The following is a 14,868-nucleotide window of genomic DNA, read 5'->3' on the forward strand; positions in this document are numbered from 1 at the left end:
ATACAAAATGAAATTCTTAGAAGAGGTAAAAGCAAGCAACATTCTAATAGTTTCTAATCTAGCAACCGGTGCAAAAGTTTCTTCATAGTCTATGCCTTCTTCTTGACAATAATCTTGAGCTACAAGTCTAACTTTATTTCTAATGATATTTTCATTTTCATCCATTTTATTTTTAAATACCCATGTAGTTCCAATTATAGATGCATTAGAAGGCCTAGGGACTAATTTCTAAACTTTTTTCTTTCAAATTGATTTAATTCTTCTTGCATAGCTGAAATCCAAAACTCATCACATTCGGCATCTTTAAAACTTTTAGGTTCAATTTGAAAAACAAAAGAAATATTACTAAATAAATTAAGAGAAGAACGAGTTTTCACACCTTGTTCAGGATCACCAAGAATCAAATCCTTGGGATGGGATTGAGCATATCTCCATTCTTTAGGCATGGATGAAGTATCATCTTCCTTCTTTTCATTGATGCTCGCTTCTTGTATACTTGAGATAATTTCTTTGCCTTTTTCATTAACAAGTAAATCTCCAAAATCTTTTTCTAAATCATCATTATAAATAGACTCATTAGAAACATTATTACATGATTCATCAAACACAATATGCATAGATTCCTCAATGACTAAAGTTCTCTTATTGAAAACCCTATTAGTTTTACTAGTGGAGGAATATCCTAGGAAAACACCAACATTCGTCTTAAAATCAAAATTTTCAAGCTTTTTTTTTATTCAAAATAAAACATTTACAACCAAAAACTTTGAAATACCCAATATTTGAAATTTTTCCATGCCAAAGCTCATAAGGAGTTTTATCTAAAGATGGTCTAATTAAAACTCTATTTAAGACATAGCAAACGGTATTAATGGCTTCCACCTAAAGATATTTAGGTAGACCATACTCATTCAACATTGACCTAGCAAATTCTTGCAAAGTACGATTTTTTCTTTCAACCACACCATTTTATTGAGGAGTTCTTGGAGAGAAAAAATTATGAGAAAAATCATTTTCTTCACAAAAAGCTTTAAAAGCATTATTATCAAATTCTCTTCCATAATCACTCATAATTTTAGAAATAAAAAATCATTTTTTTCATTTTGAACTCTTTTAGCAAAACTAATAAAACTTTTCAAAGCATCATCCTTATGTTTTATCATCAAAACCCAAGTAAATCTAGAAAAATCATCAACTATCACAAATGCATAATAATTTCCTCCATGGCTAGCAATTCTAGAAGAGCCAAATAAGTCCATGTGTAATAGTTGTAGGGGTCTAGTAGTAGAGATCACATTTTTAGATTTGAAAGAAGACTTAGTTTGCTTTCCCATTTGACAAGCATCACAAGCTTTATCTTTTTCAAATTTAAATTTAGGAAGACCCTAACCAAAAAATTTTTGGAAATATTTGAAATTAAATGCATGCTAGTATGTCCTAGTCTTCTATGCCATAACAAAAAATCATCTTGCAACACGGAAAGACATTTATCAATAATAGGACAATAATTCAAGTCAATGGTAAAGGAACTCTTATCAAAGAGCACCTCTAAACGGAAGCAAGATCGTTCCAAACTCATTATAACATAAATACCGCATTCACAATCAAACATACAAGTTATGCATTTAACAAAAAATTACAACATGCTTTGAATTATTAAACAACAAAGGAACGAGAGACATACCAATTGAAGAACTCTTCTTCGCTTTAAATCTCGCTCTCGTCAATCTAGCTAATCTTGCTGTCGATGAGATCATTAAGCCTATCGTCCACCAAATCTCGCTATCGTTTACCACCGAACGGATTTCTCACGAACAAGGAAACAATGGAGGACACAACCATTCGGAAACCTCGGTATTCTCGGAGTGAGAATCTAAAAGGTGTGGGCTATGTTGGATTTGGCAGAGGGAAGGAGGAAGGAACGAACGTTTTCCACGACTAAGCAAGTGGGAGATATCTGAAGTCTAACGTATAGATAAATGCTTGATCATTTAGTAAAAGGTGCACGATCGTGTAGTAAATAGGCCATGATCGTTTAGACGATCGTTTAATAAAATGCTCGGGCGCACGATCTCTTAGAAAAAGGTAGACGATTGTTTAGGTAAGACTATACGATCGTTTAAGAAAAGTGTGCGTGTACACGATCGTGAGACGATGTGCCCAGTGCCTACTCGCATCGTCATCTCACCAGCCTCCAGTTGTCACCAGGATCTAATCCCCTGAAAAGTAGAACAAACATGATTAATTGCCCCAAAGTCAATAATCTTGGCAGAATCATCATTCTCCACTAAATAAGTTTCCAAAACTAGTAAATAAAATTTACCTGGTTTTGCCTTGTCTTGGTCGCCTTCTTCTCCTTCAACTAGTGAGGACAATTCCTTTTCTAGTGCCCATCCTGGTTGCAGTGGAAACACTTTCTCTTGTCAATCGGCGCTGGATGCCTACCCCGCTGGGCGACAAGCTGTGGGTTAGTAGGTGCCTTCCCTTTCCCTTTACCACCTTTCTTCCTCTTCCACTTGAAAGTGTTAGAAGTAGAGGGTGCAAACTTAGTTCCTGAGGTTGAACCTCGATAGAACTTCTTAGAAGATGAAGCAACATTTGCCTCACCTACCTTCTTTTCCTTACTTTTCAGCAAGGACTAGAATGTCTGCAACTCGTTGAGGAGAGTTGTAAGGGTATAGTTCACTTTGTTCAGTATGGCATTACTAACAAAGTGCAGAAAGCTATCCGATAATGAATGCAGGATAATGCTATCCTGAATGCCCTCATCGATCCGAGACCCATTCATCTCCGCCACATTGAATTAGACCATCATGTTAAGCACATTTTCTCGAACAAATGTGTCTTTCTCCATTTTGGAGTTGAAGATACATTTTAGAGCCTCATGCTTGAGCTGTCCAGACGATTGTTCGAGCATTCCATGCAGGAACTCCAAGATCTCACGCACTGAGACCATAGGTTCATGCTTCTTGGCCAAAACATCATTAAGACTTGCCAAAATATAGGCTCGGGCCTTCTCATTCACCCGTGTCCAACGCTCATAGGCCTCCTGAACATTTTGAGCGGTGTTAAGAGGTGGAATAGGAGGACACTCCTTCATAAGGACGAATATGAGATCATCGATGATCAATATGGTTGTGATCTTGTGTTTCAAACTAGCGTAATTCTCGCCAGTCAGTTTATCAACACTAAGTAGAGCTAATGTGGTAGTGGCCATAATTACATTGCTGAAAAACGAATAAACTTAATAAGTTTATGCAATACTACATTTTTCACACCAATTTTAGTTTTAACAAAATAGTTTCCAAGTACCCTAAGTGAAAAGACTTCTATTTCACAATTATGCCCTAGCAAGCAGGAAAAACGTCACTGGTGGGGTGATCAGATGTGCCTTCACTGGGATGAGACACTCTCAGCCATTAGGTAGAAACAACTCTTGTAACTGCACCTAATAGCCACCATTCGTTCGGTCCAAAACTGTTAACCCTTAACAATTTCGCGTAAGTATAACCCTTCGTTTTGGCCTTAGAGTCCCACCCTAATGCGCCCACCGTAGGGAAAAAGCAAATTAGGACAAGAGACTAAAGAGACCTTATCCTATACAGAAGATCAGATAACGAAACGTGCAAAACTACCATCCTATAGGGGGACACTCCCAGGGTGCCTCGAGGCGATGCACAGAAACCTTATCCAACCTAACGAGAGAGACTATAGGATATGTTGTCGCACGTCCCGCTCCCAGTTACTATGAACATTCTCTCCATCCACCTTGATATTAACCTACCTAAACCCCATCCTTTAGGGGGATACTCCCAGGGTGCCACGAGACCGAGGATAGATCTCACGGTGTGGACAAAAAAAGGGAGAAACACGAAGAGGTTTAAATGAAGTATCATATACCCCAATACTTTCCACTGAATGTTGTACCTAGGGGTTCATTAACTTAGACCATCCAGCTACTGATCTTATCTAAGTTAGTTTAATTTACTAAAAAACAACTCTTGTTTTTGAAATTAAACAAGTTCAAATAGTCACATTAAACTCTTTAATGGGTTGTCCTCAAATTTGCATGCATGCATCAAATCTATCTAATTCACCTTTCCAGGTAAGTTCCTAGGTAGGGGTGTTCTGTTTCCGTCACCTTAAATCCTCAGCCTAGACAGAACATGCCTTAGATAAAAGGTCCCTTTAGATAGATTTGCTACACTTTTAATCTTTTACTAGTCAATTTAATCCTATTAAACTGATCAAAAGGTTAAACCTTAGGTTGCTAATCTTATTAGAATCGTGATCTTAGGTCTATCTCCACCAAGTTTTAAATCTTTTAAAACCAAGCCTAAATTCGCATGCATATCTTTCTTATAGATTTTAATTCTAATTTCCTTATCACTCTTATAAAAGAAACAACTAAATCCCATACACATTGTCATTTACAACTAGGTATTTATAATACTTATAAATTTAACCTATGTGTTATGCTTCATGCAATGTCCATTCATTTCTATATATAACTTTTATATACTTGTAATGAACCAAGCAAATATGCTTCCATACACCTTTATAATATAACACTTATAATATAAAGATGATGCATGTCAATGCTTAATGCATGCATAAATATCTCTTATATTATATGATGCATGAGCATGCTCTTATGTAATTTAAATCATGCTTCTCTAAATCATAACACTTACAATAAAGAGATGATGCATGACCAATGCATAACCTAAGGTGGGATTTCTACAATATGGCATACCATATGACATATAATTAAACTCTAATACCAATTAAAAGAACTCTTATCAAAGAGCACCTACGAGTAGAAGCAAGATCGCTCCAAACACATTGTGACATAAATACTGCATTCACAATCAAACATACAAGTTATGCATTTAACAACAAATTACAGCATGCTTTGAACTATTAAACAACAAAGGGATGAGAGAGATACTATTGGAAGAACTCTTCTTCGCTTTAAATCTCCCTCTCGTCAATCCAACCAATCTTGTTGTCGTTGAGATCGTCAAGACTATCATCCACCAAATCTCACTTTCGTCTACCATCGAACAGACTCCTCATGAACAAGGCAACAATGGAGGACATAAGCACTCGAAAACCTCGGTATTCTCGGAGTGAGAATCCAGGAGGTTGCAACTCTGTTGGATTTGGTAGAAGGAATGAGGAAGGAACGATCGTTTACCACGAGCAAGCAAGTGGAAGATATCTGAAGTCTATCATATATACAAGTGATTGTTCGTTTAGTTAAAAGTGCACGATTTTTTAGTAAATAGGGCCTGATCATTTAGACGATCATTTAGTAAAACGCTCGGGCGTGCGATCGCTTAGAAAAAACTAGACGATCGTTTAGGTAAGACTATGCGATCGTTTAGGAAAAGTGCGTGTGTACACGATCGTTTAGTAAACTTTGAGCTGTCGTGTATGCTCTTGTTTGCTAGACGATGGGTAGTGTACTAATCGGGGAGCGATTATCTGATCTCTTTGCAAAATGAAAACAATTTTTATTTTATCCTTCAGTTACGATGATTTCAACCTTCCACTATCCCATTCAGTTATGGAGAAAAAATCACCAACAATTATCTTATAATTGTTTAATTAAAAAATAAATATAATCATATTCTATTTATAACCTATGGTTTAATATCACATCATATGCAACATATGAACCATACTCTTTCTCCTCCACTAGATATAAATCATATTTATATCATTTTCCTCCAATTAATGTATCTCATAGATCATGACAACTATATCATATATAATTGACCAGTTCAATCATATCATATATAATCGAACTCCCTCTTGTCAATTTGAATACTTCAAACTGACCCAAAAACTGATTCTCAACTTGAATCCATTGAACTACCAAGGGGATTTTATGAATCTATGACTTGAAGCTCCAACGGTATGTGAATAGCTGACTAAACTCTTTAGCCACGAGACCCACCATCCATTAATTGCCAAGCGTTCCACTAAAGACCAACAACTGCATTTTCTCACCACAGATATATTTATGTATCCATCGGATATAACCAATCAACAGTACGATAACCCTTCACAGATGCTCGTAAGTACAACTGGGCTAATTTACCGTTTTGACCCTATAGTTACATCTAACTCTATAAGTACCACTGATCCCTCTAATGAACAAGACAACATAGTCATACCATGTGTGGACACCTCTCCGGCCATGAGAAGATGTGTGGTGCCACATCGTTCAAGCCTCGGAATCAGCCCTTAAGGGAGCAATCTATCTACTTACCCTTGCTTCAGGGAAGGAGTGAATTCCATCTTGTATGGCTGAGTTTCCAACTCCCAAATCAGACGAATCCCCAAAGTGGTAGGTTTGAGTCAGTGATTTGGCCACTCGCACCTATGCAAATCAAAGGACCGCTCTCAAAAGAAGGAGTTTCCAACTCATTCAGGATTGAGGTCATATTACCTATGGTCATCCCAGTGAAGTGGAATCTCTTTAATGAACGGTGATATATAACGAGACTAAAACATTTCGTGGTTCGGTCTTATACAAACTCCTTTGTTTAGGATGCTCCCGCTCGCATGTCTCCACATAAATGATCAGAATCAGACCATCTGTAGCAAGTCACAACACTTGTAGCTATTTTACAAAGCGGGCTACATCCGTAGCATTACCAAGATAAGGTTTTCCTCCTATATCCATATACTACAGACCATTTTGGTTATCAATTAAGGCATGATCCACCTGTATGTCTCCACATACATGCTTAAGTTACAACGACAACCGAAAATCTTAGTTTATTGGTTTGTGATAAAGGAATTAAAACATCCAATGTTCCATATACAATAATGAAGAAAATATCATATATTATTATATCACAAGCGTTTGTTCAGTACAGTGTTTACAAACTACATGAGCCAAGAAAGTTTAGGGCATCATCCCCAACAAATGGTATACACATTTTTATCCCTATTTCCAACAAACATGACTTTTCTATTACAAGCATTTCAATGATGCAATTATTTTTATCAAACACAATTCTAAATCTTTTGTCACACAATTGACTCACACTAAGTAAATCATGCTTTAAATCATCAACTAAAAGCACCTTTTCAATCAAAATAGAAGATTCATTACCTATATTGCCTTTGCCAATAATTTTACCTTTCTTGTTGTCACCAAAAGTTACCATACCTCCATCCTTTTTGGAGAAAGAATTGAACTTGGATCGGTCTCGGGCATGTGCCTTGAGCAACCACTATCCAAGTACCACTTATTATTTATTTTTTTTAGAGGCTTTCAAACAAACCTACAAATAAAAAATTCAAGTTTGATTCTTTTGGTACCCACACTTATTTGGGTCCAATAGTGTTAGCATTTACAAACTTAGGAATCCATTTCATTTTTGCATTAGCATTAAAAGCATTGGATCTAGACAAGTAACAAGAATAAGCTTTATGTCCATAATTGCCAAAAGAAAAACAAACAACGTTATGCAAGGATTTATCTCTAACAATAAATTTATGCACTTTACTCTTGGAGAAATTCTTTCTTGGAGCATTGTAAAACTTTGCTCTTTGAGAAAAATTTCTTTTTGAAGAAGTAGTCTAACCATACTTCAATTTAAAGCACTTAGGTCTAGTATGACCTTTAACACCACAATTATGACATATAGGCACGAAACTAGATTTAGCATTATTAGACACAACATTAGGCATATTACGCACAATAGAAGATTATTTAACAAATATAGTTTTAGAACTTGAAGGAGTAGAACATTCATCAATATAGCCCAAATCTCTTTTATCACCATTGCTTACTTCAATTATTTTGTCCAATCTTATGGGCCATACGACCAAGGTGTGCCACTTCTTCACCATCACTTCCACTTTCACTACAATCATCCCAAGTAGCCTTTATTGCCTTCTTCTTGGATCTCTTAGATGATTAGAGGAGTGAACAAACCGTTCTTATATGACCCGACTTTTTACGTTCATAACAAATTACCTCATCCTTTTTGCTTTTCTCACCTTTTGACTCTCTTTAGGTTGATAGGTGTTTCTTGAATTGTTTCTTCCTTGTGGCCAAATTGACAATGAAAGAACATAAAAAGGAACGTAAAGTAGGAAAAGATCAACACACAGATATACGTGGTTCACTAACAGTGTGTTAGCTACATCCACGGGCAAAAGGAGAACAATATTATTTCGAGAGAATGATTTCAGAATTACATAAAAAATGACGCCTCTAGGTTAGAGAGTTTATATATCACACTGCTCTAAACCCTAGAGTAAAAAACGTAAATAACTGCAAATAAATAAATATGTTGAATACAAGGTTGTTTGAAGCGCCAACAAACAGATTCAAGGCATTTCAACATTTCTCTTGATGAAGTTTTTGTACTTAGGTGAAAAATAGGCGATGTCATCTTCATCAAGGACATCCTCATCTTCAAAGTTAATTTCCAAGGAAATGGTCTTTAATACAATACTCTTCTTCTTTTTGGCCTCATCCTCAAAGTGTTTCTTCATAGTGATCTCATGGGTCATGAGTGAACTAATGAGTTCCTCCAATAGAAGTTTGGTGAGATCTTTTGCTTCTTGGATTGTCGTCACCTTTGTTTCCTAAGTCTTTGGTAGAGACCTAAAAAAATTTCTAACATTTTCCGATGTTGTATAGACTTTACCAAGTCCCTTCAAAGCATTGATAATGTTAGTAAATCTAGTAAACATATCCATTATAGACTCATTAGCATCCATCTTAAATAATTCATAATAGTGCACAAGCATGCTAATTTTAGACTCTTTAATTTAATTTGTTCCTTCATGAGTAATTTCAAGAGTATTCCAAATTTCTTGAGCGGAAGAACACATGGATATTCTATTAAATTCATCTTTGCTCAAAGCACAATACAAATAATTAATAGCTTTAGCATTAAAAGAACACTTTTTCATTTCATTTTCATCATACTCTTCTTCTAATTTAGGCTTATCAACATTATCAACCTTTTTCATGGGTACTTAAGGACCTTTAGCAACAATTAACCACAAATCATAGTCAATAGATTGCAAATAAATTTTCATTATAGCTTTTAATATGCATAATTTGAATCATCAAAATAAGGAGATCTATAAGTAGATTGCCTTCAACAATTCCATTTGCTACTAGGTTTGCCATAATGCTCTAACAATAAAATTTATCAAGAAAATTAAATTTCAAGAGTGATCTTGCTTTATACCAATTGTTGGACGGGTATGGCAACCTTAGAGGGGGATGAATAGGGTTTAATTAAATTTTTTCTTAAAGTATGTTCAATTTGACCTAATTAAATATTTTTAAATTTAATTGATAAAAACTCTAATTTATGCTAAATAACAAGATTGATAAAAAAATTATGTAACAATACACTCAATCAATCTCAACCAACAAAATCAAGCAATTAAAATTAAATGCAAGAATAACTAGGAAAGAGATAGAGAGAAAGACGCCGTGATTTTTATAGTGGTTCGGTCAAACATGACCTACATCCACTTTCCCAAGCATCTCTTGGGACTTCGATTAAAAAATCTTTTTTTGACTCTTTCCACGGATGAGAGTCGAGCCACTACCTTGCTCATTTTACGGGTTCAAGAGCAAACCCGATTCTTTCCACAGGTTAGGATTCAACCATTACAATGTTTTGAAACTTTAAATCACACAATAAAACTCTTTAAAAAGAGTGGGTATAAAGATTGAGCTCACACACTTTAATCCTCACAATACAATAACAATTTCTCTCAAGAATAAGATGAAAAGAAAGAAATTGGAAGCTTGTAAAGAAATTAACAATGGTGGTTTTTTTTTTTTTTTTTTTTGAGATTGTAAAATGTGGAAAGTTGAAATAATTTTAGGGAAGATGAGTATAGATGAAGTATAAAAAGGAGAGGGATGTGGGGGTAAAAAGAGGGTTTTAATTTGAGCTATTGGATTGTTCCAAAAGTTATATTGAATGGTTGAGATTTAAACTCAACTAACAGTTAGACACAAACAAAATATAATATAATAATATGTATTTTTTAAAACATTTCTTTTAAAACCCAACAAAAAAACAAGAGCCCACCATTTGTCAAAAACTAGCCGTTAGACACAAACATAAAATAATATTAAATTCATTTTTAACTGATTTTTCCATCATTTTTTTAATTTAACAAAATCATTTTTTTAGTTTAACAAAATCATTTTTTTTTACAAAATCAATTTCTTTTAATTCTCTTTTTTTCAATAAAAACTAAAATACATCAACGGCAAATTTAAATCCCCATATGTCATTCACCCTATAACTCCAAGTGACTTTCTTTAGTTGGTCCAATTTGATGATTAATTTTTCACGTCACCACGTCACCATCAATCGTTGTTCTGAGCTCTACGCTATAGACTATTCAAAATAATAAAATTATTAATAAATAAAATTTGGTTTGCTATCATCAAAATATTAATTAATTAATTTGGGATTAAGGGCCAAAAAGCCAGTTCTTCCAACCCCCAAATGAAGGGCAAAACCTCTATTTAAGCTTTCATAGGCCTTACATGAGCTTGGGCCAAGTTGCTTTTGGTCCCAAAAATTGGGTTTAGGCTTCTGCCCAATATCTTCTTTGGCCCAAAGTTCTATAGTGGGCTTGAATTTTGTTGGACTTTGGACCCGATCGACTTTAATTAATCGGTCCGATCCAATTTATAATTCCCACAATGGACTTGGGCTTTCGTTGTGATGACATGGCAAAATTTGGTTGGTTGAAATTTCTCATTCAACAGTGTTTATTAAAAAAAATGTAATAGAAGATGTAAATTGGTACAAATACGAAAAACATATCCAAATTTTAGAGATATAAATATATACTCAACGTTTATATATTTGGTCCTTTTATTAATTACCTCTAGAAAAATAGTATATAGTTAGATCAATTCTAATGAATAGGAAGAAAAAGAGTACATAGCTTTTTGGACTCATAGACTTTGAGTTTAGTTTTCTTGTGATTCTTAAGTTTGGAGTTTATTTCAATTTAGTTCATAAATTTCAAAATACTATAATTTTATCTTTTAGGTTATTGAGTTTTGTTTCAATTTGGTCCATTTCAAGATTTACACTTTTGACCTCAATTGCATAACAAATACCCAGTTTTAATCTTTAGCGATGATGTTCATTAGTCTATGCTATATTAAATGGTGCCAAATAGGAGAATTTTTATCTTCTTATTTCGTCCTTAATTTTTATATTAAATGGGACCAAGGAGGAAAATTTTACCTTCCTATTTTGCCCCTAATTTTTTTAACATATTTCTATTATGCCCTCACTTTAATTGTTAGTTACCAATGGTTCTATTTAAAGGAACTCAGAAATGAAATCTTTTCACTAAAACATCTCTTATTTTCTTTAGAACCAATCCACCTCTCAAGTCAAACACCTTTCAATACAAAAAGACAATTAATCTTTTTCTTTTAGGCAATTCACCATTTTTGCAAACCAAGGTAACCACCATCCTACTTTTTATTTTTTCTACATTTACATTTTAAGAAAAATTTAAATTTCTTTTATTTTGATTTATATTGGTTTCTGAACACTTTGTTCCTTTCTTTTTCTATTTGTTTGGTATATTTATACAAAGAGGCAATTAATATTTTTCTTCTTGGCAATTCACCACCTCTGCAAAATAAGGTAACCACCATCCTATATTTGTTTTTTTTCTACATTTATTTGTTTAGAAAATTTTGAATTTCTTTTATTTTAGTTTATATTTGTTTGTGAACACTTTCTTCCTCTTATTCTTCTTCTTTTTCTTTTTCTTTTTTTGTTTTTTTGTTTCTTAGTCTTTTGTATATGTTTTATTCCCTACATTTTCTCTTAGCATCTTACATAAATATATATATATATTAAATATATATATATATAATATTATATATTATATGATATATTATATAATATATATATATATATTATCAAGCAAAAAAAAAAAAAGTAAGTTCTCCTTTGTATACTTCAAGTTTTTTTTTTTTTTTTTCTTTTGCTTCAAGTGTTAGGGATTTGTTTTTAGAATTTCTTTTAATTAAGTTGTTTTCATCGTTAGAACCCTAATATCTGTTACCGTCATTCACTCCCTTTCCATCCTCAAGAGGTTTAGGTTTTGTGCCAATGTTAGCATAATTACTTTAAATCTATATTAAATAGATTAACCCTAGGATCTTTCATGTCAAATTGCCAGGAATAAATAACATATCATATTCCATTGAGATTGATGATATTTCAAGATGACTATAGTCTACCTCAACCAAAATTCCGAATGCATTTATGGGAATCTTTCTTAGATGAAATTCAAGAAAGACTGAGTGCGTATTGTTTTGATATATTCAGGACCATTGGTCTCTTTATATACTAGTTCAATTAGGGTTTCCATTAAACCCTAATTAACTAAGAATGGGCTTCTACCCATTAAGTCCATACCCAATTAGGAATCTAGGATCTTAATGCCTTAATTAATTAGATCACATAATAGGACTCAATCTAATAAAATAACAATGTGATAAAATATTAATCCACATACATAGCCAATACTTTAATTATACGTATTATTATTTAAAAATGTTAACAATCTCCCACTTGGACTATGCTTGTGTACCTGATGAAATTAAAATATATAATCCTTAAGCGCGCATAAATAGGTTATTTCAATAATAGAATTCTCCTTTAGTTTAATATGGTCCATCTCCTGTATCAGCACGGAATCAAAGCGGATTTTGCCACTACTCTTGTAACTAAATCTTCCTTGATCACCAGTTATAATACATTCAATGACATAGATCAAGTATGGATAGATAGCATAGAAACTATAAGCAAAGTGATCTAGATCATTTATGTTTCCAACTGGTTCAAATTCCTTATTGAGATCATTCTTAATAAAACTTTATGTTAAACCACATTTTGCAAAACCGCATGCATGATAAACAAATTCAAATAATAAAACATGAACCATCAGCTTTATTCTATATAGAAGATAAACAAATTAAGGTCAAAGAACATCATCAATAACAAATTCCTACTAAACCATGAAATCAGAGAAGTGATTAAAACCCATGTGAGCAACGTGCTTATGAAAAACTTTAGATCGTAAACTTTTAGTCAATAAATCTGTCACCATAGAGTTTGTTCTTGAAGGGATCAGATCATGCCGCGGTAGTGTTGTGAACGCCTTGCATCCCGAAAATCGATTTTTACATAAACAAAAACAGTAAACTACAATAGAATATACATAGAACAAACATGTAAATAGCATGTTTTAGGGAAAGGATAGAACCATTCTTACCTTTATAGATTCCCAAGCTCCTAGAACGATCTCTCGATGTTCCAACAAATGACTCCTCCAACGATCTTGAACACGAACGTTTCCTAGAACAATCTTGAACACGACCGCGAGAATAACCTTATTATTCTCAAATATTCCAATAGAAGGATAGGTGGTATCCAACTATTGGAAGAGTGGTGAGGATGAAAACTTTTTGGGAGAATAAAGAGGATTTCTTTTTTGTCTTAGAAAAATTGCACAATGAATGTTTGCAATTCTGTTGTGTTTTGTGTGTACCTAAAAGGGCCATAAGAAAGACTTTATATAGAGAAGGTCAACCCTTTCTCTTGGTCTTTTTCCAATTTTTCCTTGTGCACAATTAAGTAAATAACATTTATTTAATTAATTAGCACAATTAATTAAATAACTATCTATACATTAAATCCAATTTAACGTATATATATTAAAGTATCATAAACATGTGAATGGTGTCCTAAATCTCTTTGTAATCTCGTAGTTTGTAAACTTTGTATAAACATATTATTATTAATAAAATAAATGTTATTTTATAAACATATACTCAATCTAATAAACTAAGATATGATGTTATTTCATGTAATTTAAACATGTAGAGACACACAAGTGGATCTTGTTTAAATAATAACCTAAATGGTCTATAGTAGATGGATAAGGTTGGGTACCTTATCCTGGTGACACTACGGATACGACCCGCTTTGCAGGTGTTACAAGTGTTGTAAAGTGCTACAAATGATCTAATCCTGATCATTCATATAGAGACATGTGAGCGGGCGTATCATTTACAAAGAGTCTGTATAAGACCGAACCACGAAATGATTAGTCTCTTTATATAACGCCATTAATAATCGAGGCTTACATTTCACTAGGATGACTATAGGTGCACGACTTGAATCCTGAGTGAGTTGTGAACTTCTGCTCATGAAGGCGGTCCTTTGATTTGTATGGGTGAGAGTGGCCAGATTGCCAACTCAATAAGCCTACCATTTTGGGGATTCGTCTAACTGGGGAGCTGAGAACACAGCTACACATGACGAAATTCACTCATTCCCCGATGCAGGGGTAAATAGATAAATTGCTCCCTTATAGGCTGATTTCGAGTCTTGAACATAGTGGTCACACCCTCTCCTGGCCTGAAAGGGATTTGATCATAGTTGAATTATGACTTATTGTTCATTAGAGGGATCAATGGTACTTAAGAAGTTAGATGTAACTATAGGGGCAACACGGTATTTTGGCCCAACTGTACTTACGAGCAATTTGTGAAGAATCTTCGTACTATTGATTGGTTATATCCAGTACATAGAAATTTATTTGTAGTGCGAAGAGTGTAGCTATCGGTCTTTAGTGGAGTGAACGACAGTTAACAGATGTTAGGTAATTTAATTAAAAAGTTTAATTAATTATCCACAGGTCCATAAGGTTTCTTCTGTAGCTCAACAGGGATTTAATCGAGGATTAATTTGAAGTGTTCAAATTAATTGAGGGAATTGATTATATATGATATAATTAATTAAATTGATT

The sequence above is a fragment of the Benincasa hispida genome, chromosome 10 (genome assembly GCF_009727055.1).
Source record: "Benincasa hispida cultivar B227 chromosome 10, ASM972705v1, whole genome shotgun sequence".
In the NCBI taxonomy this organism is placed as follows: Eukaryota; Viridiplantae; Streptophyta; class Magnoliopsida; order Cucurbitales; family Cucurbitaceae; genus Benincasa; species Benincasa hispida.